General features: G+C 38.3%; 1 long non-coding RNA gene across 1 annotated transcript; it reads left to right on the forward strand.

Moving 5' to 3' along the window:
- The first annotated feature begins 9,348 nt into the window (after window positions 1-9,348).
- LOC106094711 (uncharacterized) lies at window positions 9,349-22,057 on the forward strand. The gene is made up of 8 exons (XR_009396561.1): window positions 9,349-9,430; window positions 14,713-15,485; window positions 18,177-18,280; window positions 18,358-18,520; window positions 20,072-20,530; window positions 21,001-21,135; window positions 21,215-21,350; window positions 21,417-22,057. It is a non-coding gene; the product is annotated as an uncharacterized LOC106094711 (long non-coding RNA).
- Window positions 22,058-23,763: the final 1,706 nt, after the last annotated feature.

The raw sequence follows: 23,763 nt of genomic DNA on the forward strand, positions 1-23,763 counted from the left end.
AGTCCATGTATTCCGATTGTCACGAAATTTTGCACATGCCACTTTTTTGGCCCAAGGACAAACGCTAAAGATTTTGAAAAAACCCGGTTCAGATTTAAATATAGCTCCCATATATATCTTTCATCCGATATGGATTTTTAAGGCTGTAGAAGCCACAGTTTTAGTCCGATCTTTAAAATATTTTGCGCGAAGTGTTTTATTTGACGTCCTAATATGTGTGGAAAATTTCATGAAAATCGGTCCAGATTTAGATATAGCTCCCATATATATCTATCATCTGATATGGCCGTTTATGGCTGTAGAAGCCACAATTTTTACAGATCTTTATAAAATTGGGTATGTGGTGTTTTATTTGATGTCTCCATATGTGTTGAAAATGTCATAAAAAATCTGTTAAGGTTTAAATATCGCTCCCATATATATGTATCGCCCGATTTGCACTTAAATGGCCGTAGTAGCTACAATTTCCAACCGATCTGCACAAAATTTGGCACGGACTGTTTTGTTACTGATCTTAAATTAATATCTGCACCCTTTTTTCAGCCTAACATAACTCAATGTATGTGCAAAATTTAATTAAAACTGGATCAGATTTAGATATAGCTGCTATACATATTTTGCCACAATTTTGGCTCGATCTTTACAAAATTTCGCATGGGGTGTTTTATTCAACGTCCTCATATGTGTGCAAAATTTCATCAAAATCGGTGCAGATTTAGATATAGTTCCCCTCCATATCTTTCATCCGATTTGGCCTTTTGAGGCTGTAAATAGCACAATTTTGGTCCAATCTTTACAAAATTTTGCATAAAGTGCTTTATTTGACGTCTTCATATGTGTGCAAAATTTCATTAAAATCGGTCCAGATTACGATATAGCTTCCTTACATATCTTTCATGCCTTATGGCCTTTTAAGGCTATAGAAGCCACAATTTTCGTCCGATCTTTACAAAATTTAGCATGAGGTGCTTTATTTAACATCCTCATATGTGTTCATAAAAATCGGTTTAGATTTAGATATAGCTCTCATATATAAATCCACAATTTTCGTCCGATTTTGCATGAGAAGCTTAAATTGACGTTCCAATACGTGCGCAAATTTTCATTATAATCGGTCCTAATTTAGATGTAGCTTCACTGTGTATATTTCATCCGATATGGACTTTTTAGGCAGTAAAATCCACAATTTTGGTCACATCTCTACAATAAAGGGCGTGAGATGTTCTATTCCATGTCCCAGTATGTGTCAATAAAATTGGCACAGGCTTCGATATAACTCCCATATAATATTTTATCCGATGTGGAAATTTATCAAGATGTGGAAATCCAAATCTTTTGTCCTATGGTAGGAAAGTCTTACAAGGTTCTGAATTACTATTTCAATTGGTATCCAAATTAAAGTCTGACTTGATTTCGAGATAAGTTCTACATATAAAAAGTACTACATACACTAGGTGGTGTAGGGTATTATATAGTCGGCATCGCCCGACTTTTCCCTTTCCTTACTGTTTTGGTTATCTATATTTAAAATCATATTTCAAAGAAACCACTTGAGATTCCACATTTTTAAAGATCCGCAGGTCCTCCTGTGTCTATCCCACTTTGAGGGTAAAAAGTCAACTCTACTGCCAAAGACCTTTTATTGCTCCCCTATTCCATCGTGATCGACCTTAAAATATTATTTTTATACCCTACACCACCACTGTGGTAGAGGGTATTATAGATTTTTGTTTGCAACGCTAAGAAGGAGAAGAGCTAGAGCTAAGTATACCGATCGACTCAGATTCACTTTCTGATTCGATTTAGCCATGTCCGTCTGTCCGTCTGTGACTCCATATATTCTTGTAATCAAAGTGCAGGTCGTATTTGTTGTCCAATCATCGCGGAATTTTGCACATATCACTTTTTTTTGGTCCGAGGACGAATGCTATTGATTTTGATAAAAATCGGTTCAAATTTAGATATAGCTTCCATGTATATGTGTTGTCCGATTTGCACTTATATGGCCGTAGTAACAAAAAATATCGACCGATCTGCACAAAATTTGGCACGGATTGTTTTGTTACTGATCTTAACATATCAGCTGGAATTCATAAAAATCGGTTCAAATTTTTATGTAGCACCCATACATATTTATCGCCGCATTTGCATTTATATGGCCGTAGTAACAACAATTTTCAAACGATCTGTTTTAAAGTCGGTTCAGATTTAGATAAATCTCTCATACACATATATACATTGAAGGGTAGCTGTAGGGTATTATAAAGTCGGCTCCGCTCGACTTTTGCCTTTCTTCACTGGTTTATTCCTTTTTTTGTGTAGGATAGGGGGAGAGGGATTGCCCTCTGACACGCCCTTTCATTTAAATACAATATATTCTCGGTTGTCCTGCATTACAGTTTGGTGTTGGTTTTATTGGGAGGAGATGGTCGCTCCCCCGGCGCTAGGACCCAAAAGACAATTTATTTCAAACCTTTATTGTCCCTATATACTTGCCCTGTTGAAAGGCTGGACGGCTGGACGTGACCAGATTCTTGAATACTTATATCAACATTAGATTCGAACTCTACTGACATGGACCTTTCTGTATTTAGTGGGTGGTCCGGTCCCAGACTCTATCACAAATATATATATATATAGCTCCCAAAGGCCTTTCATTTCATACTAATTTTATGACGTTGGACACTCATGCCCAATTTAGGGGTCTACGGGGAGGCCCCGTAGACATCTTGGACCAAATTCTTCTAACAGATGTGTCCTACACTTCCAAACATCATTAAAAGCGATGAAATAGTCCTGTTGGGGGGTTTTTTTGTGGGTGGGGGACCCCACTGAGCACTTTGGGCGAAATTTGTATACCAAATTCGTACTCTACTCTTAAATACCCTTCATTTTATACCCATATTGTCGCAATCGTTAAACATGTCCGTCCGGATGGGTTTTGGGATGGGGGGTCCCCCCAGGTTATTTGACCCAACAATTTTATATCAATTTCGTGTTTTTGGGGTACCATAAGGTAGCGTACAAAATTTCGCTTAAATCGGTGCACCCATCTCCGAGATCTGGCGTTTTTGCAAATTGGAGTATGGGAGAGGGTCCGCCTCCCCTTCGGATATCAAAAAATTGAGTACCCTTTTTTCACTGTGAAAATTTCATGAAAATCGGTTCAGCCGTTTTTGAGTCTATACGGAACAGACAAACAAACTAACAAACAAACAAAGCGCAACAATTTCATTATTATATAATAGACTAGCTGAGCCCGGCCCGCTCCGCTGCGCACGATATTGCTATGTTGGAAAGTTGCAAATGTATTCCAATTATGCTGTAAATTTGTCTACTCTCAAATAAACCCCACACTGCAATGGTCAGTAAAATTCTTACCTCCAGAGACTTGGTCCCAAAAATTAAAGTCCATTTAAGATCCATATTGGCAAGGTCGGTAAATATGTCCGATTTGAGGGGTTTTTTGGGGGTGGTTGACCCACGAAACACTTAGTCCCACAATTGGATGTCAAATTCTTCTACACTCAAAAAATTATTTTTTCTATCGAAATTTTTTGTATGTATATCTTTTTTATACCCACCACCAAAGGATGGGAGTATATTCATTTTGTCATTACGTTTGCAACACATCGAAATATCCATCTCCGACCCTATAAAGTATATATATTCCTGATCAGTGTAAAAATCTAAAACGATCTGGCCATGTCCGTCTGTCTGTTGAAATCACCCTACAGTATTTAAAAATAGAGATAGTGAGCTGAAACTCTGTACAGAATCTGTTTCTGTCCATAAGCAGGTTAAATTCGAAGATGGGCTATATCGGACTATATCTTGTTATATCCCCCATGTAGACCGATTCCCCGATTTAGGGTCTTAGGCCCATAAAAGCCACATTTATTATACGATATCGCTGAAATTTGGGGCAATGAGTTGTGTTAGGTTCTACGACATCCTACGTCAATTTGGCTCAGATCGGTCCAAATTTGGATATAGCTGCCATATAGACCGATCCTCCGATTAAGGGTCTAAGGCCCATAAAAGCCACATCAATTATCCGATTTCGCAGTCTTTAAAAATAAAGATATTGAGCTGAAACTTTGCACAGATTCTTTTTCTGTCCATAAGCAGGTTAAATTTGAAGATGGGCAATATCGGACTATATCTTGATATATCCCCCATATAGACCGATTCCCCTATTTAGGATCTAAGGCCCATAAAAGCCACATTTATTATACGATTTCGCTGAAATTTGGGACAGTGAGTTGTGTTAGACCCTTCGACTTCCTTCGTTAATTTGGCTCAGATCGGTTCAGATTTGGATATAGCTGCGATATAGACCGATCTCATGATTCAGGGTCTTGCGACCATAAAAGATGCATTTATTGTCCGACTTTGCCAAAATTTGAGACAGAGAGTTGTGTTAGGCCCTTCAACATCCTTCCTCAATTTGGCTCGGATCGGCCCAGGTTTGGATATAGCTGTCATATAGACCGATCTCTCGATTTAAGGTTTTGGTCCCATAAAACGTACATTTATTGTCCGATGTCGCCGAAATTCGGGACAGTGAGTTGTGTTAGGCCTTTTGACATACTTCTTCAATTTGGCCTAGATCGTACAAGATTTGAATCTAGCTGCGATATAGACCGAACTCTCGATTTAAGGTTTTGGGCCCATAAAAGGCGAATTTTTTTCCGATGTCGCCGAAATTTGGGACAGTGAGTTAAGTTGCGCTTCTGGACACATTTCTACAATTTGGCTCAGATCGGTCCAGGTTTGGATATAGCTGCCATATAGGAGGTGGTGGGTATCCAAAGTTCGGCCCGGCCGAATTTAACGCCTTTTTACTTGTTTTTCTATGGAAAAGATTGCCACTTAAACAACCTTAAACATCGTCTTGGGTGGGAAAGTTAAAAAATAATACCGCAAACAACCGTAATGAAATTCCTTTATATTATTTTTATACCCTCCACCATGGGATGGGGGTATACTAATTTCGTCATTCTGTTTGTAACTACTCGAAATATTCGACTGAGACCCCATAAAGTACATTTATTCTTGATCGTCGTGACATTTTATGTCGATCTAGCCATGTCAGTCCGTCTATTTGTCGAAAGCACTCTTACTTTCGAAGAAGTAAAGCTAGCCGCTTAAAATTTTGCAGAAATACTTCTTCTTAGTGTAGGTCGGTTGGTATTGTAAATGGGCCATATCGGTCCATGTTTTGATATAGCTGTCATATAAACCGATCTTGGGTCTTGACTTTTTGAGCCTCTAGAGTGCGCAATTCTTATCCGATTGGAATGAAATTTTGCACGACGTGTTTTGTTATGATATCCAGCAACTGTGTCAAGTACGGTTGAAATCGGTCCATAACCTGATATAGCTGCCATATAAACCGATCTTGGGTCTTGACTTCTTGAGCCTCTAGAGTGCGCAATTCTTATCCGATTTGAATGAATGTTTGCACGAAGTATTTTGTTACGATATCCAACAATTGTGCCATGTATGGTTCAAATCGGATCATAACCTGATATTGCTGCCATATAAACCGATCTGGGATTTTGACTTCTTGAGCCTATAGAGGTCGCAATTATTATCCGATTTGCCTTAAATTTTGTACGACGGATTCTCTCATGTCCATCAACATAGGTGTTTATTATGTTCTGAATCGGTCTATAGCCCGATACAGCTCCCATATTAATCGATCTCTCTATTTTACTTCTTGATCCCCCAAAGGGCGCAATTCTTATTCGAATTGGCTGACATTTTACACAGGTCTCCAACATTTAATTAAATTGTGACCCAAACCGGACCATATCTCGATCTCCCCCTTATAGCAGAGCAAATCTTTTCTTATATCCTTTTTTGCCTAAGAAGAGATTCCGGGAAAATAACTCGACAAATGCGATCCATGGTGGAGGGTATATAAAATTCGGCCCGGCCGAACTTAGCACGCTTTTACTTGTTCTTTATTCAAAGGACCTGTAGGTTGTCATAACAGAGATACATGCTTGATGATTAATTTTTACCACTCTGTCCTCTCTCTGTTCATGTTTGCTTCTCCAAATTAGCGCCATTTACTGGCTGTTTTCAATTGGATCAACTAAATCCAATTGGATCAAGTAATTGGATCCAATTGAAGACACCCAGATGGCGCTAATTTAAATGTTAGTGCTACTCTCGTACCATACCATATGACTGCCTATTAAATACTCATCATTTAGTCTTTTTTTTTTAATCAAAACAAATCGCCATATTTAACGATTTTCTGTGGTAAAGAACTAATTTGCCAGTCTATATATTTGGTGCAGTGGCGATAGTTCTAACTATCAAACCATGTAAAACTTTTGCACAAAGAAGTGTTGCAACACGTCGTTGAGTCTTGTCAGTCGATGAGCTATAAATAGTTGCAACCTTAACGCTAAGGCTTGTGTTTTGTTGTCACGCTGAACGTCACAACTTCGGGGCTATGGCGGCCTGCATTTATTTGTATCCCCACACATTAATTAAATTACACAGTGTCCCGTTAGGTCATTATAATTGATCGACTGTTTTGGGGTAAGGTGGTCCGCCAGATATATGAGCAGAATAATGATATCAGATTCGCAGTTCACAACCTTATACTTTTAATTTAGCCCCATATTGTAATGATTGGTGTATACAGCCGTTTGGTTGAGGACGTTTATATGAGGGTTGTGCGCTACACTACCACTTGAGCACAAATTTGAATGATGCAAAATAATAGGTCAAATAACCTATTGGAGGCGATTTTAGGAGGTAAAACACCACCTATCATAGACACAAAGTTTAATGTCATATTCGTAATCTGTTCTCAAATGCCTTTAATTTGAGTAATATATATAGCTATTGTCACGTACCCCCATAGGAGGTCGCTCCACCTTTTCTCTGAAGTGACAATTGATGCTGGCGGGCGCTGGCTGCTGGCGGTTGAGCTCCGGCTGTGGCTCAGTGGATGGGGCGCGGTTCTTTGCCAACACCTATTGCCAAAAAGGAGGGACAAAAAAAACTAAAATCAACCAGCTTGTGGATGGACAAATACAGCGGGTACGTAAACACTTGAAATTAAACACACAGGAAAATGTCTTTATCGGTTTGCAGGCATGCCGGTCTTCCATGGCATGCCTCGGCCTAACCCTCCCCAAACCATGGTACTCCCGTGGCCCACTAAATCGGAGTACCCCAACAGCTTACTCACCTGTTCATTACACCATTCCTTCCCATTTCTTTATTCTCCTATCCCTTCATGGGAAAGAAAAAAACCAAAAATATTTCATTCTCACATTCGTACAAAATTCGGCACTGCTTTATTTGGTGGTCATAACCTCTGATACTCTCAATTTTGACATTTATAGCAAAGCTTGTAATGACCAAAAGAGGTAGTTAAGAAATTAAAATGCAAGTTATCAAAACTAACAAATTTTTCGTGAAATATTTACTTTAGCGCAAATGCCTGTCTGTTTATAGTCGGAGAAACTTTTTGGACTACCTTATGGACTCTGGGGTATGCGACAGCGCCTAGGTCCCTCGGTGGAGTAGCGACAGGGGTTGTGGATATGCCAATTGCAGCAGCTGAAGTCTTTTATATGTGTGGCAATGGAGGAGGAGGAGTCTTGGCTTTAGCTTTTTTTTAGACTTAAGTTTTTTTAGCTTTTAAATTTTACATTATATGATTTGATTTTTTTTTCATACTTCTTTTCAGTGTTTTTCTTTTTTTTTTTAAATAAATGATTCTTTTTCTTTAAGGTTTTTACAACTTTACTTTTTTTAAGCTTTTCGATTTCTCTTATTCTTGTATTTTTCAAGTTCTATTAAATCAGTGTAAAATTTTCATAAATATATATATATATATATATATATATCTATATCTATATCTATATCTATATCTATATCTATATCTATATCTATATCTATATCTATATCTATATCTATATCTATATCTATATCTATATCTATATCTATATCTATATCTATATCTATATCTATATCTATATCTATATCTATATCTATATCTATATCTATATCTATATCTATATCTATATCTATATCTATATCTATATCTATATCTATATCTATATCTATATCTATATCTATATCTATATCTATATCTATATCTATATCTATATCTATATCTATATCTATATCTATATCTATATCTATATCTATATCTATATCTATATCTATATCTATATCTATATCTATATCTATATCTATATCTATATCTATATCTATATCTATATCTATATCTATATCTATATCTATATCTATATCTATATCTATATCTATATCTATATCTATATCTATATCTATATCTATATCTATATCTATATCTATATCTATATCTATATCTATATCTATATCTATATCTATATCTATATCTATATCTATATCTATATCTATATCTATATCTATATCTATATCTATATCTATATCTATATCTATATCTATATCTATATCTATATCTATATCTATATCTATATCTATATCTATATCTATATCTATATCTATATCTATATCTATATCTATATCTATATCTATATCTATATCTATATATATATATATATATATATATATATATATGTATATATATATATAGCGTGTCATATATATATATATATACATATATATTGTTTTTAGAATTTTTGCCTTATATTTGTAACTTTTTCTATAGCTTTAAGATGTTCACCAAAACTTTACATTTGTTTTAAATTATTTCTTTAGTTTTCACAACTTTGTTTATTTTGTTAATTTTGTTAATTCACTTGTGTTTAATTTTTTTATATTTACTGATGGCTCCACCTCTGTTTGCTGCCAAAACCCAATCGAAAAAGAACTTGTCATCCTCCACATACTGACCATCATGGTTCCCCCAAGCCATCATGTCCACCGAGGAACCATCATGAAATGTGCTTTTCCAAAATAGCAAAAACAAAAAACATATGTTTCTTTGAAGTGTCGTTGTAGTGGTGGCATTTGTATGTGGAGGTAACATATGGTGGTAGCGCAGGGTTGTATTCCCTAGTTGCCATAAAAAATGTGACTGTTCAAAACCAGATGTCGCTCTACTCCAATCAGACATAGGGTGACACGCTACAAACCCAACCATCCTTTAGACATCACTCTCATAGGATGGGAGGGAAAAACAAATCTCTCGCAGTGTATATTGTGGCAAAACGTGTGAACGTACCTTTAGTCAAACCTATCTCAGCGGGTGCAGGCCCCTTAAGAAAATTTAATTCTTCCTCAATAAATATACCTTGAGCTACAAGTATACCTTGAGTCGAGTAGTACCTACCCGGTACTCGATTAACCAGTTATACCTTCCTTAGACATACCTTGGTCAAATTAACTTCATATCAATAAAGCGGACGGACGGAAAAAATATGCTGAATAAGCAATTAAATTAAAGGTAAGTAAAAGTGGTAAAAATAAATATTGTGAAACAAAAAAAGAAAAATAAACAAGTAAAAAGGCGTTAAGTTCGGCCGGGCCGAACTTTGGATACCCACCACCTCGGGTATATATGTAAACCATCTTTCATCAAAATTCGGTGAAAATTGCATACCTTATGTCCCATATCAGTTATATCAAAATAAGTTCCGATTTGGACCATATACTAATAAGTACACTAGCTATATCTAAAAATAAACCGATCTGAACTATATCCGACATCGATGTCGAAAAGCCTAATGTAAGACACTGTGTTAAACTTCAGTGAAATCAGATTATAAATGCGCCTTTTATGGGGCCAAGACTTTAAATAGAGATATCGCTCTATATGGCAGCTATATCCGAATCTGGACCGATTTGGGCCAAGTTGCAAAAAAATGTGGAAGAGCCTAATACAAAGCACTGTCCCAAATTTCGGCGAAATCGGATAATAAATGCGCTTTTATGGGGCCAAGACTTTAAATCGAGATATCGGTCTATATTGCAGCTACATCCAAATCTGGACCGATCTGTGCGATATTACAGGAGTATGTCAAGGCCCTTAACCTAACTCACTGTCCAAATTTCGGCGACATCGGACAATAAATGAGCATTTTATGGGCCCAAAACCATAAATAAAGAAATCTGTCTGTATGGCAGATATATCCAAATATGAACCGATCTGGACCAAATTAAAGAAAGATGTCGAAGGGCTAACACAACTCATTGTCCCAAATTTCAGCAAAATTGGATAATAAATATAGGTTTTATGGGCCTAACACCATAAATCGGAGGATCGGTCTATATGGCAGCTATATCCAAATCTGGACCGATCTGAGCCAAATTGACGGAGGATGTCGACGGGCCTAACACAATTCACTGTCCCGAATTTCATCAAAATCGGATAATAAATGTGGCTTTTGTGGGCCTAAGACCCCAAATCGGTGGATCGGTCTATATGGCAGGTATATCCAAATCTGGACCGATCTGGACCAAATTGACGAAGGATGTCGAAGGGCCTAACACAACTCATTGTCCCAAATTTCAGCAAAATCGGTTAATAAATGTGGCTTTTATGGGCCTAAGACCCTAAATCGGAGGATCGGTCTATATGGCAGCTATATCCAAATCTGGACCGATCAGAGCCAAATTGACGAAGGATGTTGAATGGCCTAACACAACTCATTGTCCCAAATTTCAGCAAAATCGGATAATAAATGTGGCTTTTATTGCCATAAGACCCTAAATCGGCGGATCGGTCTATATGGGGGCTATATCAAGATATAGTCCGATATAGCCCATCTTCGAACTTAACCTGCTTATGGACAAAAAAAGAATCTGTGCAAAATTTCAGCTCAATATCTCTATTTTTAAAGGCTGTAGCGTGATTTCAACAGACAGACGGACAGACGGACGGACATGTCTAGATCGTCTTAGATTTTTACGCTGATCAAGAATATATATACTTTATAGGGTCGGAAATGGATATTTCGATGTGTTGCAAACGGAATGACAAAATGAATATACCCCCATCCTTCGGTGGTGGGTATAAAAATAAAATAAGCATATAAAATGCTTTGAATAAACAAGTAAGAAGGCGTTAAGTTCGGCCGGGCCGAACTTTGGATACCCACCACCTCGGGTATATATGTGAACCACATTTCGTCAAAATCCAGTCAAAAATGCATACCTTATGCCACATAGCAGCTCTATAGATATCATCAGATTTAGACCAAATGCTTATAAGTACAAGTCATTGTTCAACCGAGAGATCGGTCTATATGGCAGCTATATCCAAATCTGGACCGATCTGAGCCAAATTGAAGACAAATATCGAAGGGCCCAACACAAGTCATTGTCCCAAATTTCGGCGGCATTGGACAATAAATGCGCTTTTTATGGGCCCAAAACCTTAAATCGAGAGATCGGTCTATATGGCAGCTATATCCAAATCTGGACCGATCTGGGCCAAATTGACGAAGGATGTCGAAGGACTCAACGCAACTCACTCTCCGAAATTTTAGCAAAATCGGATAATAAATGTGGCTTTTATGGGCCTAAGACCATAAATCGGAGGATCGGTGTATATGGCAGCTATATCCAAATTTGGACCGATCTGAGCCAAATTTACGAAGGATATCGAAGGGCTCAACGCAACTCACTGTCCCAAATTTCAGCGAAATCGGAATATAAGTGTGGCTTTTATGGGCCTAAGACCATAAATTGGAGGATCGGTCTATATGGCAGCTATATCCAAATCTGGACCGATCTCGGCCAAATTGACGAAGAATGTTGAAGGGCCTAACACAACTCAATGTGTCAATTTTCATCCAAATCGGATATAAAATGTGGCTTGTATGGGCCTAAGACCTAAATCTGAGGATCGGTCTATATGGCAGCTATATCCAAATCTGGACCGATCTGAGCCAAATTGACGAAGGATGTCGAGGGGCCTAACACAACTCACTGTCCCAAATTTCAGCAAAATCGGATAATAAATGTGGCTTTTATGGGCCTAAGACCCCAAATCGGCGGATCGGTCTATATGGGGGCTATATCAAGATATAGTCCGATATAGCCCATCTTCTAACTTAACCTGCTTATGGACAAAAAAAGAATCTGTGCAAAATTTCAGCTCAATATCTCTATTTTTAAAGGCTGTAGCGTGATTTCAACAGACAGACGGACAGACGGACGGACATGTCTAGATCGTCTTAGATTTTCACGCTGATCAAGAATATATATACTTTATAGGGTCGGAAATGGATATTTCGATGTGTTGCAAACGGAATGACAAAATGAATATACCCCCATCCTTCGGTGGTGGGTATAAAAAAATTACAAGGTGCGTCCAAAAAAAACCAAAAAAGTGCGGTAAACTTTACGTGTGTGCGTGTGTGTGTGTATAAAAAATGAATGAACGAATTACTAAACAAAAAAAAAATAAAAAATTGTTTTTGTTTAACAAAACGCGGTAAAAATGAAATGCAAATAAAAAAATAAAAATACATAGAAAAAATTATATGCCGGCCGTGGAGGAATTCCTATGAAAAAGTGAATTATAATACAAAAATTGTTATACGGTGCTGTGTGTGTGTGAATGGAACCAAACGGCGGTAAACTAAAATAACAGACACCGGCCAGTAAATAATGCCGGACAAAGAATTAATAGAAAAAGTAAAAAAAAACGGAATTTTCAAAACAAAGAGTGAAAATTGGCAGAAAAATAAATTTAAATGGTTATGTACAAATCACATGTGGTTTTGCAAAACGTAACCTACAAAAAAACTCAAACTAAAAAATTTCAAGCAAAAAAAAACGGTTTATTTTGATGTGCAAGTGTGTGTGACTTTAAATGCGTATGACTTTACGGTATCCCTACCATCATCTGTAAACCACTCAAATGAATGGAGGTGGGGGTGCTAAAACCAAACTGAGTGGCAAGACAAATTACTCCGCAAAAAGTGAAGTGGGAGAAACCAACATAAACAATTGCGGAAAATGTGTGTGTGTCATGTGACTAATGTAATGCAAACATAGAACAGGTGTTAACACTCTCTTCTTCTTGTGGTTCAAACCGATCGAAAGAAACAGAACGATAATAAAAAGCTGTGAATCATTTAAAGTTCAATGAACGCAAAGCGAAAGTGTTGTGAGAAAGTTAAAGTAAAATCAAGGTAAAAACTCAACTTGGAAAAAGGAAAAAAAAAATAAAAAAAAATTTATAAAAATTGTGTAAACACAAAAAATTAAAGGAAATGAAAAAGGAAAATTAGAAATTTTCGAAATAAAAAAAAAAATAAATATACAAAAGGAAATTTTCCGAACCCAAAGCTAAAATATTTGAATGAAATTAATGTGAAATAAAAGAATTATTTCATTAAAAATACAAACACCAAAGTTAAAAATGTTAAAAAAAAACAATATAAATAAAATTAAAGTCTATTTTCATTTAGTCAAATAAGTGAAAATAACAAGCCGCTAATTTAAATCAGAAAAATTTTAAATAACAAAAAAAAAAACAAGAATCTAAAAAAACTACGAAGCTCCCAAAGATAAAAATAAAATGAGATTCAAAAGCAAAAATTCCTCAAAATTCTAAATTTCAAAAATAACAAGTAAAAGCGTGCTAAGTTCGGCCGGGCCGAATCTTATATATACCCTCCACCATGGAGCGCATTTGTCGAGTTCTTTTCCCCACATCTCTTCTTAGGCAAAAAGTGATATAAGAAAAAATTTGCTCTGCTATTGAGCGATATAAAGATATGATCCGGTTTAGACCACAATTAAATTATATGTTGGAGACCTGTGTAGAATGTCAGCCAATTCGAGTAAGAATTGCGCCCTTTGGGGGCTCAAGAAGTAAAATAGAGAGATCGATTTATATGGGAGCTGTATCGGGCTATAAACAGATTCAGACCATAATAAACACGTATGTTAATGGTCAAGAGAGGATCCATCGTACAAAATTTCAGGCAAATCGGATAATAATTGCGACCTCTAGAGGCTCAAGAAGTCAAGACCCAAGATCGGTTTATATGGCAGCTATATCAGGTTATCAACCGATTTATACCTTATTTGACACAGTTGTTGAAAGAAAAAATAAAAAACGTCATGCAAAATTTCAGCCAAATCAGATACGAATTGCGCCCTCTAGAAGCTCAAGAAGTCAAGTCCCCAGATCTGTTTATATGACAGCTATATCAGTTTATGAACCGATTTGAACCATACTTGGCACACTTGTTGGATATCATAACAAAACATGTCGTGCAAAATTTCATGCTAATCGGATAAGAATTGCGCACTCTAGAGGCTCAAGAATTCAAGACCCAAGATCGGTTTATATGGCAGCTATATCAAAACATGGACCGATATGGCCCATTTACAATACCAACCGACCTACACTAATAAGAAGTATTTGTGCAAAATTTCAAGCGGCTAGCTTTACTCCTTCGGAAGTTAGCGTGCTTTCGACAGACAGACAGACGGACGGACGGACATGGCTAGATCGACATAAAATGTCACGACGATCAAGAATATATATACTTTATGGGGTCTTAGACGAATATTTCGAGTAGTTACAAACACAATGACGAAATTAGTATACCCCCCATCCTATGGTGGAGGGTATAAAAACAAAAATTCCTCAAACAAAATTTAAAAACATCAAACCAAAAGAAAATCTTAAAATAATAAACAATTTTAGCAAAAAAAAACAATGCATTTTGACTAAACAAACTTTCTTCTTGGTTCTCTTTCCAGATGCTGCAACCACACCAAACTCGCATCGGCCGCTTCGCTTGAGAGCACAGACCATACCAGACGTGGACCAGCGACATAATGCGCCCAGGGCAGATGAACTGGTAAGTGTCAAATAAATAATACGCCACGGCGTATTCTTTATTACTCCTCTCAGCCACCTACTTGCACTCACCACGGCATCCCTCGCTCCATGTCCAAGATGCCATAGTAATAGAAAGACGGGTCACCCATTGCGAGGTTGATATGAGGCTCTATCGTGGTTGAGTGATATCCTGGAGAGAAATGGCACTACCCCGTTCTAACCCCTGTGCACATTACACCACTGGAACACTCCTGGCGGCCCCGCACTCGCGACTGCGTAAGACCACGAGTATCGTCGCTCTCAGTCCCCGACGGATAATTCAGGTAAGTCGAACGGTAAGTATAAAGTCCCAAACCTCTAGGTATATATAATCATCCTACACACACACATTCTTCACCGCTTGCCGACGATGGGATATTAATTGCAAGACGGCTCTTATGGAAGCAATTTGAAACAGCTGCAAATAAACGGCTTAGCCTACATAGCAGCTCAAGGCAACAAAAAAAAACTTCAAGACTGGATCCAAAAATTTTGTGCCTCCTAAAACTTAAGCTAAGTATCCATTACTATAAATTCAAAAGATAACCCAAATCCTAATTCATTTTTCTCTTATCCTATAGCTTCCTACACTACTGGCTAATACCTATGGACCTTGGGCCCCTGTGATGGAATTCAACTTATAGCTAAAACGGTAAGTCACTGATTTCAATTTTTATTAACTTTTTATCGGAACGCCGAGGCCTACATTTGTGAGGTACTATGCTATGTAAAACTTCTCTTCAAAGAGGTGTCGCACTGCGGCACGCCGTTCAGACTCGTCTATACAAAGAAAAGCCTCTTATCATCGAGTTTAAACTTGAATCGGACTACACTCACTGATATGTGAGAAGTCAGCCCCCCTTCCTTAGTGGAATGTCCATGGGTAAAATTTGCAATTTGCTTTATCGGACGCATTGGTAGCTAGAAGATATTTACTGCTTTAGGTCCTTAGCATGGTAAACGCCCAATGATTTCCCTTTTAGATCTTCAATCTCATATAAGCACTTTCCGACTGCTTTAACTATTCGACACTTTATATATTTCTTGTTGCGATTTGCGTTGATATTTCTACCGAAGTCGCTCAATTGATGGTTACGTCGATAAACCTCTTGACCTGGGAAAAACCTGACTCTTCTGGCACGAATGTTGTATTTGCTAGCCCTATCGCGGTAATTCTTCTTTAACCTTTTCCTGACCTCTTCCCTCACTAATTCCAAATGGTTCGATTTTGGTAAAGCACTAAACTCTGGGTCCTTCAACGAGTCTAATTGTCTGGCCAGCCTATAAACGCTGCCGTGCGTAATCATACTGGTTCCAAAAAGAGCAAAATAAGGTGTCATGCCTATTGAAGAATGCACCGATGACCGCAATGCGCACTCGATTGCAGACAAGTTTTGGTCCTAATCCCTTTGATCCTCCTGCAAGTATGAACGAATGGCCGCCAATATAGATTGATTAACGCGTTCTGATGCGTTAGCTTGAGGTGAATAGAGTCCCGTTTTCATATGGACTATACCGTAAGCCTCTATAAACGCCGCGAAATCTTTCCCAGTAAATTGTTTCCCATCGTCGGATAAGATCGTTTCGGGCACACCAAATTTGTGGAAAACTTCTTGCTCAAGAAATCTAATAACATTTCGAGCGGTTGCCTTTCCCATTGGTTTCAATAAAATATATTTGGTCAGGTGGTCTAAGACAATAAAAATGTAGCAGTTTCCTGCCTTAGAGCGTACATAAGGGCCCAAAAAATCAATGTATATTTTCTGAAAAAGACGACTGATTTCTACCATTGCCCCCATCGGCTGACGCATTGGCTGATTATTCGGCTTAGCCTCTTTGCACACTTGGCACTTCTGAACGAAAAGTCTGACCTGAGCCTCATATTAGGCCAGTAGTAATATTCTTTCAACCTAAACTTCAAATTCTTGTGGCTCATCCGCCTCGATGGCATGGACTCGTGGAGCAAACTGCTGCCTATGTCCCTGGTTTGCTTGCCTTTGATTTGCCAACATTGTTTCGGCCTTTCTGCATTCTTCACGAAAGTGTTGCAGGCCATACATGCGAATTGGGAACACCAAAGCTGCCAAAACCGGTTTCAAGTTACCTTTCATCATCTCCACCAGCATGTTTTCGCTCATTGGCTCTCGTTGCTGGTATCGCAAACGCAGCATCGCATTATAGAAATCTTTAAAAGGCTCCTGTGGACCTTGTCTTCTATCCATCATACGCCGCTGCACGTCGAAATCACTCTCAAATTTCCTGAACTGAGACAGGAATGCCTCTTTTAGCGCCTCAAAGCTATGAACTCGCCCCAATCGTCGTTACATCCAGTACCAGTCCTCTGCTGGTCCCTCTAGAAGTTGCGGGAACTTTACTAGCACCTCGTCTTCATCGCATTCATGATCTGCTTTCAATTGCTCCAATCTAAATATGAAATCTTCAGCTGTAATGGATTTGGATGTGCCATTAAATTTCAGCTTCCATTTTTCCATGTCCACTTTTCGAAAGATGTGTGCGACACAGTAGAAAGATGTGGGTATGGTATTGGTGGAGCACCTGATTGTGGAGGCAGTCGCCATGTCTGCTCATTCCCGTTGTGGTACTGTCTGGGCTGTCTGTGACTCGCCATCTGCTGCGGTAACAAATTGGAAATTTGTGGCTGGTGGCTATGGTTGCTCTGTGGTATTATTGTTTCCAGAGGTACTTGTCGTGCTCGCTCTGTGTATGGAAACACGCGTGCATTTGGCATGGATGTGGGATTTTGTGGTGGTTGATTGGACACCCGCGGATTTTGATACTATGATTGTACAGCGCCATTCGTCAAACTTTCCTGGACTAGTTGTGGCACCAATCTTCTGAGCCTCTCGTCCAGTATCCGTATAAGCTCTATTTGACCTAAGCCAGTAGCCGAGTCAATTACATCCTCTAAATGGTTGTCGGTACCTTGGGCCAATCTGTCGGTGGCTACATTATTCGCTTGCGGTCCATTTTGCGGGATGTCTCTGTATATATTTTGCGCGGTTATACTGCCAAAATTTGGGGTCTCTGGAGATGTCTCTTTTATTGCTGAGATTGACGCACCAACGACTGACTGTGCTGGGCTTGAAACTGCCGATGACACTATATTAGCGGGCACTATCATTGTTGCGGTTGTGCTAGCTCCTGCTGTGGTCGTTGTGGTTGTTAGCATCGTTGTTGTTGTGTTTGTTGTTGCTGTTGCTGCCATGTTAGAACAGATGGGACCTAATCCCCCCTCTTCGTAGCTATTTGCTCTAGTCCTTACCATTTAGTTTATTAATTAATTATGACTGAAAAAAAAATAATATATCTTTTATATTTTTAGAAAAAAAAACACGCACATAAATCCTACAGTTTAAACTGATATGCTATGCCTAAATACAAGGAAAGGAATGTGAATGGCGTAATTTACAAACAGGTGTATACAAGGTAAACCAATAAAGACAAATAAAGTAGAAATTGAATGTCCTCCAAAATAACTTAATTTCTTCTCTTTTCTTTCCAAGGTTACGTTCCGCTAACATTAATAAAACAAAAGGTAATAATGGGATTGAATTTGCCCCCTTAACGAGAAACCAAAGGTCACTGAAGGACATCTATAACGTTACCATGCAGGCCTTTCTTGGTTTGGCATTTGCTTAAACAACAAGAAGGAAAACGGACGGCAAGGTAGGCAAATACAATTTTGGCTATTGAATCTAAAACTATTTTTATACCCTCCACCATAAGATGGGGGGTATACTAATTTCGTCATTCTGTTTGTAACTACTCGAAATATTCGTCTGAGACCCCATAAAGTATATATATTCTTGATCGTCGTGACATTTTATGTCGATCTAGCCATGTCCGTCCGTCTGTCCGTCCGTCCGTCCGTCCGTCCGTCCGTCTGTCTGTCGAAAGCACGCTAACTTCCGAAGGAGTTAAGCTAGCCACTTGAAATTTTGCACAAATACTTCTTATTAGTGTAGGTCGGTTGGTATTGTAAATGGGCCATATCGGTCCATGTTTTGATATAGCTGCCATATAAACCGATCTTGGGTCTTGACTCCTTGAGCCTCTAGAGTGCGCAATTCTTATCCGATTGGGATGAAATTTTGCACGACTTGTTTTGTTATGATATCCAACAACTGTGCCAAGTATGGTTTAAATCGGACCATAACTTGATATAGCTGCCATATAAACCGATCTTGGGTCTTGACTTCTTCAGCCTCTAGAGTGCGCAATTCTTATCCGATTGGAATGAAATTTTGCACGACGTGGTTTGTTATGATATCCAACAACTGTGCCAAGTATGGTTCAAATCGGTCCATAACCTGATATAGCTGCCATATAAACCGATCTGGGGTCTTGACTTCTTGAGCCTCTAGAGTGCGCAATTCTTATCCGATTGGAATGAAATTTTGCACGACGTGTTTTGTTATGATATCCAACAACTGTGCCAAGTATGGTTCAAATCGGTCCATAACCTTATTTAGCTGTCATATAAACCGATCTTGGGTCTTGACTTCTTGAGCCTCTAGAGGGCGCAATTCTTATCCAATTTGAATGAATTTTGGCACGTAGTATTTTGTTATACTATCCAACAACTGTGCCAAATATGGTTCAAATCGGTTCATAACCTGATATAGCTGTTATATAAACAGATCTGGGGACTTGACTTCTTGAGCTTCTAGAGGGCTCAATTTCTATCCGATTTGGCTGTAATTTCGCAAGACGTTTTTTATTGTTACTTTTAACAACTATGTCAAATAAAGTACAAGTCGGTTTATAACCTGATATAGCTGCCATATAAACCGATCTGGGATCTTGACATCTTGAGCTTCTAGAGGTCGCAATTATTATCCGATTTGCCTGAAATTTTGTACGACGGATTCTCTCATGACCATTAACATACGTGTTTATTATGGTCTGAATCGGTCTATAGGCCGATACAGCTCCCACAGCTCTTGAGCCCACAAAGGGCGCAATTCTTATTCGAATTGGCTGACATTTTACACAGGTCTCCAACATATAATTTAATTGTGGTCCAAACCGGACCATATCTTGATATCGCTCTAATAGCAGAGCAAATCTTTTCTTATATCCTTTTTTTGCCTAAGAAGAGATGCCGGGAAAAGAACTCGACAAATGCGATCCATGGTGGAGGGTATATAAGATTCGGCCCGGCCGAACTTAGCACGCTTTTACTTGTTTTATTTTAATGCATTCTTCGCTCCCTAGAAACGTCGCAAACGACCATCGGGACTTGGATCCCGTTAAGCCGTGACTTACGCCTCCTTCATGGATTAGGAAAATACTCTGCTATAATTGTATCCATGTAAGTTTCATGAATTCCTCCATGAGACTCACGGTTTCAGCTTCCCTTAACCCATCACCGGGGGCTTACATGGGCGGAAAATATGAAACAAACATGGAACGATTGAAACTATAATGACGTGGTAAGCCTGATCTCTCAGGCCCCATGTTGCGGGCGCCATTTTCTTGTCACGTACCCCCATAGGAGGTCGCTCCACCTTTTCTCTGGAGTGGCAATTGATGCTGGCGGGCGCTGGCTGCTGGCGGTTGAGCTCCGGCTGTGGCTCAGTGGATGGGGCGCGGTTCTTTGCCAACACCTATTGCCAAAAAGGAGGGACAAAAAAAACTAAAATCAACCAGCTTGTGGATGGACAAATACAGCGGGTACGTAAACACTTGAAATTAAACACACAGGAAAAATGTCTTTATCGGTTCGCTGGCATGCCGGTCTTCCATGGCATGCCTCGGCCTAACCCTCCCCAAACCATGGTACTCCCGTGGCCCACTAAATCGGAGTACCCCAAAAGCTTACTCACCTGTTCATTACACCATTCCTTCCCCTTTCTTTAGTCTTCTATCCCTTCATGGGAAAGAAAAAAAAACCAAAAATATTTCATTCTAACATTCGTACAAAATTCGGTACTGCTTTATTTGGAGGTCACAACCTCCCTGATACTCTCAATTTTGACATTTATAACTAAACTTGTAATGACCAAAGAAAAGGTAGTTAAGAAATTAAAATTCAAGTTATCAAGACTAACAAATTTTTCGTAAAACAATTTACTTTAAGCAAAAACAGTAGTTTGGATCAAAATTAGCAAAATTATTTTTCAAGCTAAATTTAAGGCTTTCAGGTTCCTGGTTCTACTGGCGACTGTTCCGGATAAAATCCAATGGAGTCCCCGGGTATTGTGGTCCTGGTGGCAGCCTCTGCGGCCAATAGGGTCCCTTTTAGGTTCTCGTTTGTCCGTCCGTCCGTCTAGTCTTTGGTAAGTATTGTCGTGTTTAAGTGTATATGTCGCAGTCAGTTCTTGTCTAAAAAAGTTTTTTTCTTTTATTATTTTCTAGGGGTTTTCTGATGTGCTGCTTTCTCAGCACCGTAAGGTCAACATTGGCTAATGGGCAAGGAAATATCCTCTACTATCCACTACCTAACCTAACTATGAGCTCATGCTTAGGTTACTCTATAGAACCCAACCAAAGGGTAAGTAATAAAAAAAAGCTCGATGTTGTCCCTACCTAATTTCCTTTTTTCACTTTTTTTTTACAGAAAAAACTTTTTTTTAACAAAAATAAATCCGTCGAGAGTCAACCGTCTGTATGCCTGTCTGTTTATGGTCAGAGAAACTTTTTGGACTACCTTATGGACACTGGGGTATGCGACAGCGTCTAGGTCCCTCGGTGGAGTAGCGACAGGAGTTGTGGATATGCCAATTGCAGCAGCTGTAGTCTTTTATACGTGTGGCAGTGGAGGTGGAGGAGTCTTGACTTTCGCTTTTATTTTTAGACTTAAGTTTTTAGCTTTAAATTTTACATTATATGATCTGATTTCTTTTCTATTTCTTTTCAGTGTTTTTTACAGCTTTACTTTCTTTAAGCTTTAAGCTTTCCGATTTCTTTTATTCTTTTATTTTTCAAGTTATTTTAAATCATTGTAAAATTTTCATAAATATATATATATATATACACATATATACGGTTTTTAGAATTTTGCCTTATATTTGTAACTTTTTCTATAGCTTTAAGATGTTCACTAAAACTTTACATTTGTTTTAAATTATTCCTTTAGTTTTCACCACTTTGTTTATTCTGTGACACCGCTCAATAAACACATTAAATTTTCTTTTGCTAATTCACTTGTGTTTAATTCTTTTTTATATTTACTGATGGCTCCACCTCCGTCTGCTGCCAAGGTCCAATCGAAAAAGAAACTGTCATCCTCCACATACTGACCATCATGGTTCCCCCAAGCCATCAAGTCCAACGAGGAACCATCATGAAAATTGCTTTTCTAAAATAGCAAAAACAAAAAACATATGTTTCTTTGAAGTGTCGTTGTAGTGGTCGCATTTGTATGTGGAGGTAACATATGGTGGTAGCGCAGGGTTGTATTCCCTAGTTGCCATAAAAAACGTGACTGTTTACGCTACACTATGATCGAGTAAAATTTCTATTTGGGCTGCTTTTTGCGGTTAGGGCGACCCGCAAATACTTAGACATCATTTTTATACCCTCCACCATGGGATGGGGGTATACTAATTTCGTCATTCTGTTTGCAACTCCTCGAAATATTCGACTAGGACCCCATAAAGTATATATATTCTTATTCGTCGTGACATTTTAGGTTGATTTAGCCATGTCCGTCCGTCTGTCTGTCGAAAGCACGCTAACTTTTGAAGGAGTAATGCCAGTCGCTTGAAATTTTGCACAAATATTGGGTTGCCTAAAAAGTAATTGCGGATTTTTTAAAAGAAAGTAAATGCATTTTTAATAAAACTTAGAATGAACTTTAATCAGATATATAATTGCCATTTTGTTCGATAAGCTTTTGCCATCTTCCTGGCAAATTTAGTATTCCACGCTCATAGAACTTCTGGGCTTTATCTGCAATAAACTGAACCAAGTGCGATTTTATAGCCTCATCATTGCCGAAAGTTTTACCATTTAAGGAGTTCCGCAAAGATCGAAATAAATGGTAGTCTGATGGTGCAAGGTCAGGGCTATATGGTGCAAGGTCAGGGCTATATGGTGGATGCATCAAAAGTTCCCAGCCAAGCTCACTCAGTTTGTGGCGAGTGACCAAAGATGTGTGCGTTGTCCTGGTGGAATATGACACCTTTACGATTGACCAATTCTGGTCGCTTCTCCTTGATGGCTATATTCAATTTGTCCAATTGTTGACAGTGAACATCCGAATTAATCGTTTGGTTCCTTGGAAGCAGCTCAAAATATACCACACCCTTCCAATCCCACCAAACAGACAGCATAACCTTTTTTTGGTGGATATCAGCTTTTGAAGTGGTTTGAGCTGGTTCACCATGCTTGGACCATGATCGTTTTCGACTAACGTTGTTGTAAACAATCCATTTTTCATCTCCAGTTATGATTCGTTTTAAAAACTGATCGAATTCATTGCGTTTAAGGTGCATATCACAAGCGTTGATTCGGTTTGAATGAATTTCTTTCAATACATGTGGTACCCATATTAAAATTGACGCCAAACAAACAAATGTAAACAAAATTTCGCGCACTTTTTTTCTAAAGCAAGCTCAAAGTAACAGCTGATAACTGACAGAAGAAAGAATGCAATTACAGAGTCACAAGCCGTTGAAAAAATTTGTCAACGCCGACTATATTACTACTATTGTATATTACCGATACCGATATTACCAATACCGGCAATATATTACCGACAATTACTTTTTGGGCAACCCAATACTTCTTATTTGTGTAGGTCGGTTGGGATTGTTAATAGGCTATATCGGCCCATGTTTTAGTATAGCTGCCATATAAACCGATCTCGGGTCTTGAGTTCTTGAGCCACAATAAGGCACAATTCTTATCTTATTTGGCTGAAATTTTGCATGAGGTGTTATGTTATAACTTCTAACAATTGA

Source organism: Stomoxys calcitrans, chromosome 1 (assembly GCF_963082655.1).
Source record: "Stomoxys calcitrans chromosome 1, idStoCalc2.1, whole genome shotgun sequence".
NCBI classification, from domain to species: Eukaryota; Metazoa; Arthropoda; class Insecta; order Diptera; family Muscidae; genus Stomoxys; species Stomoxys calcitrans.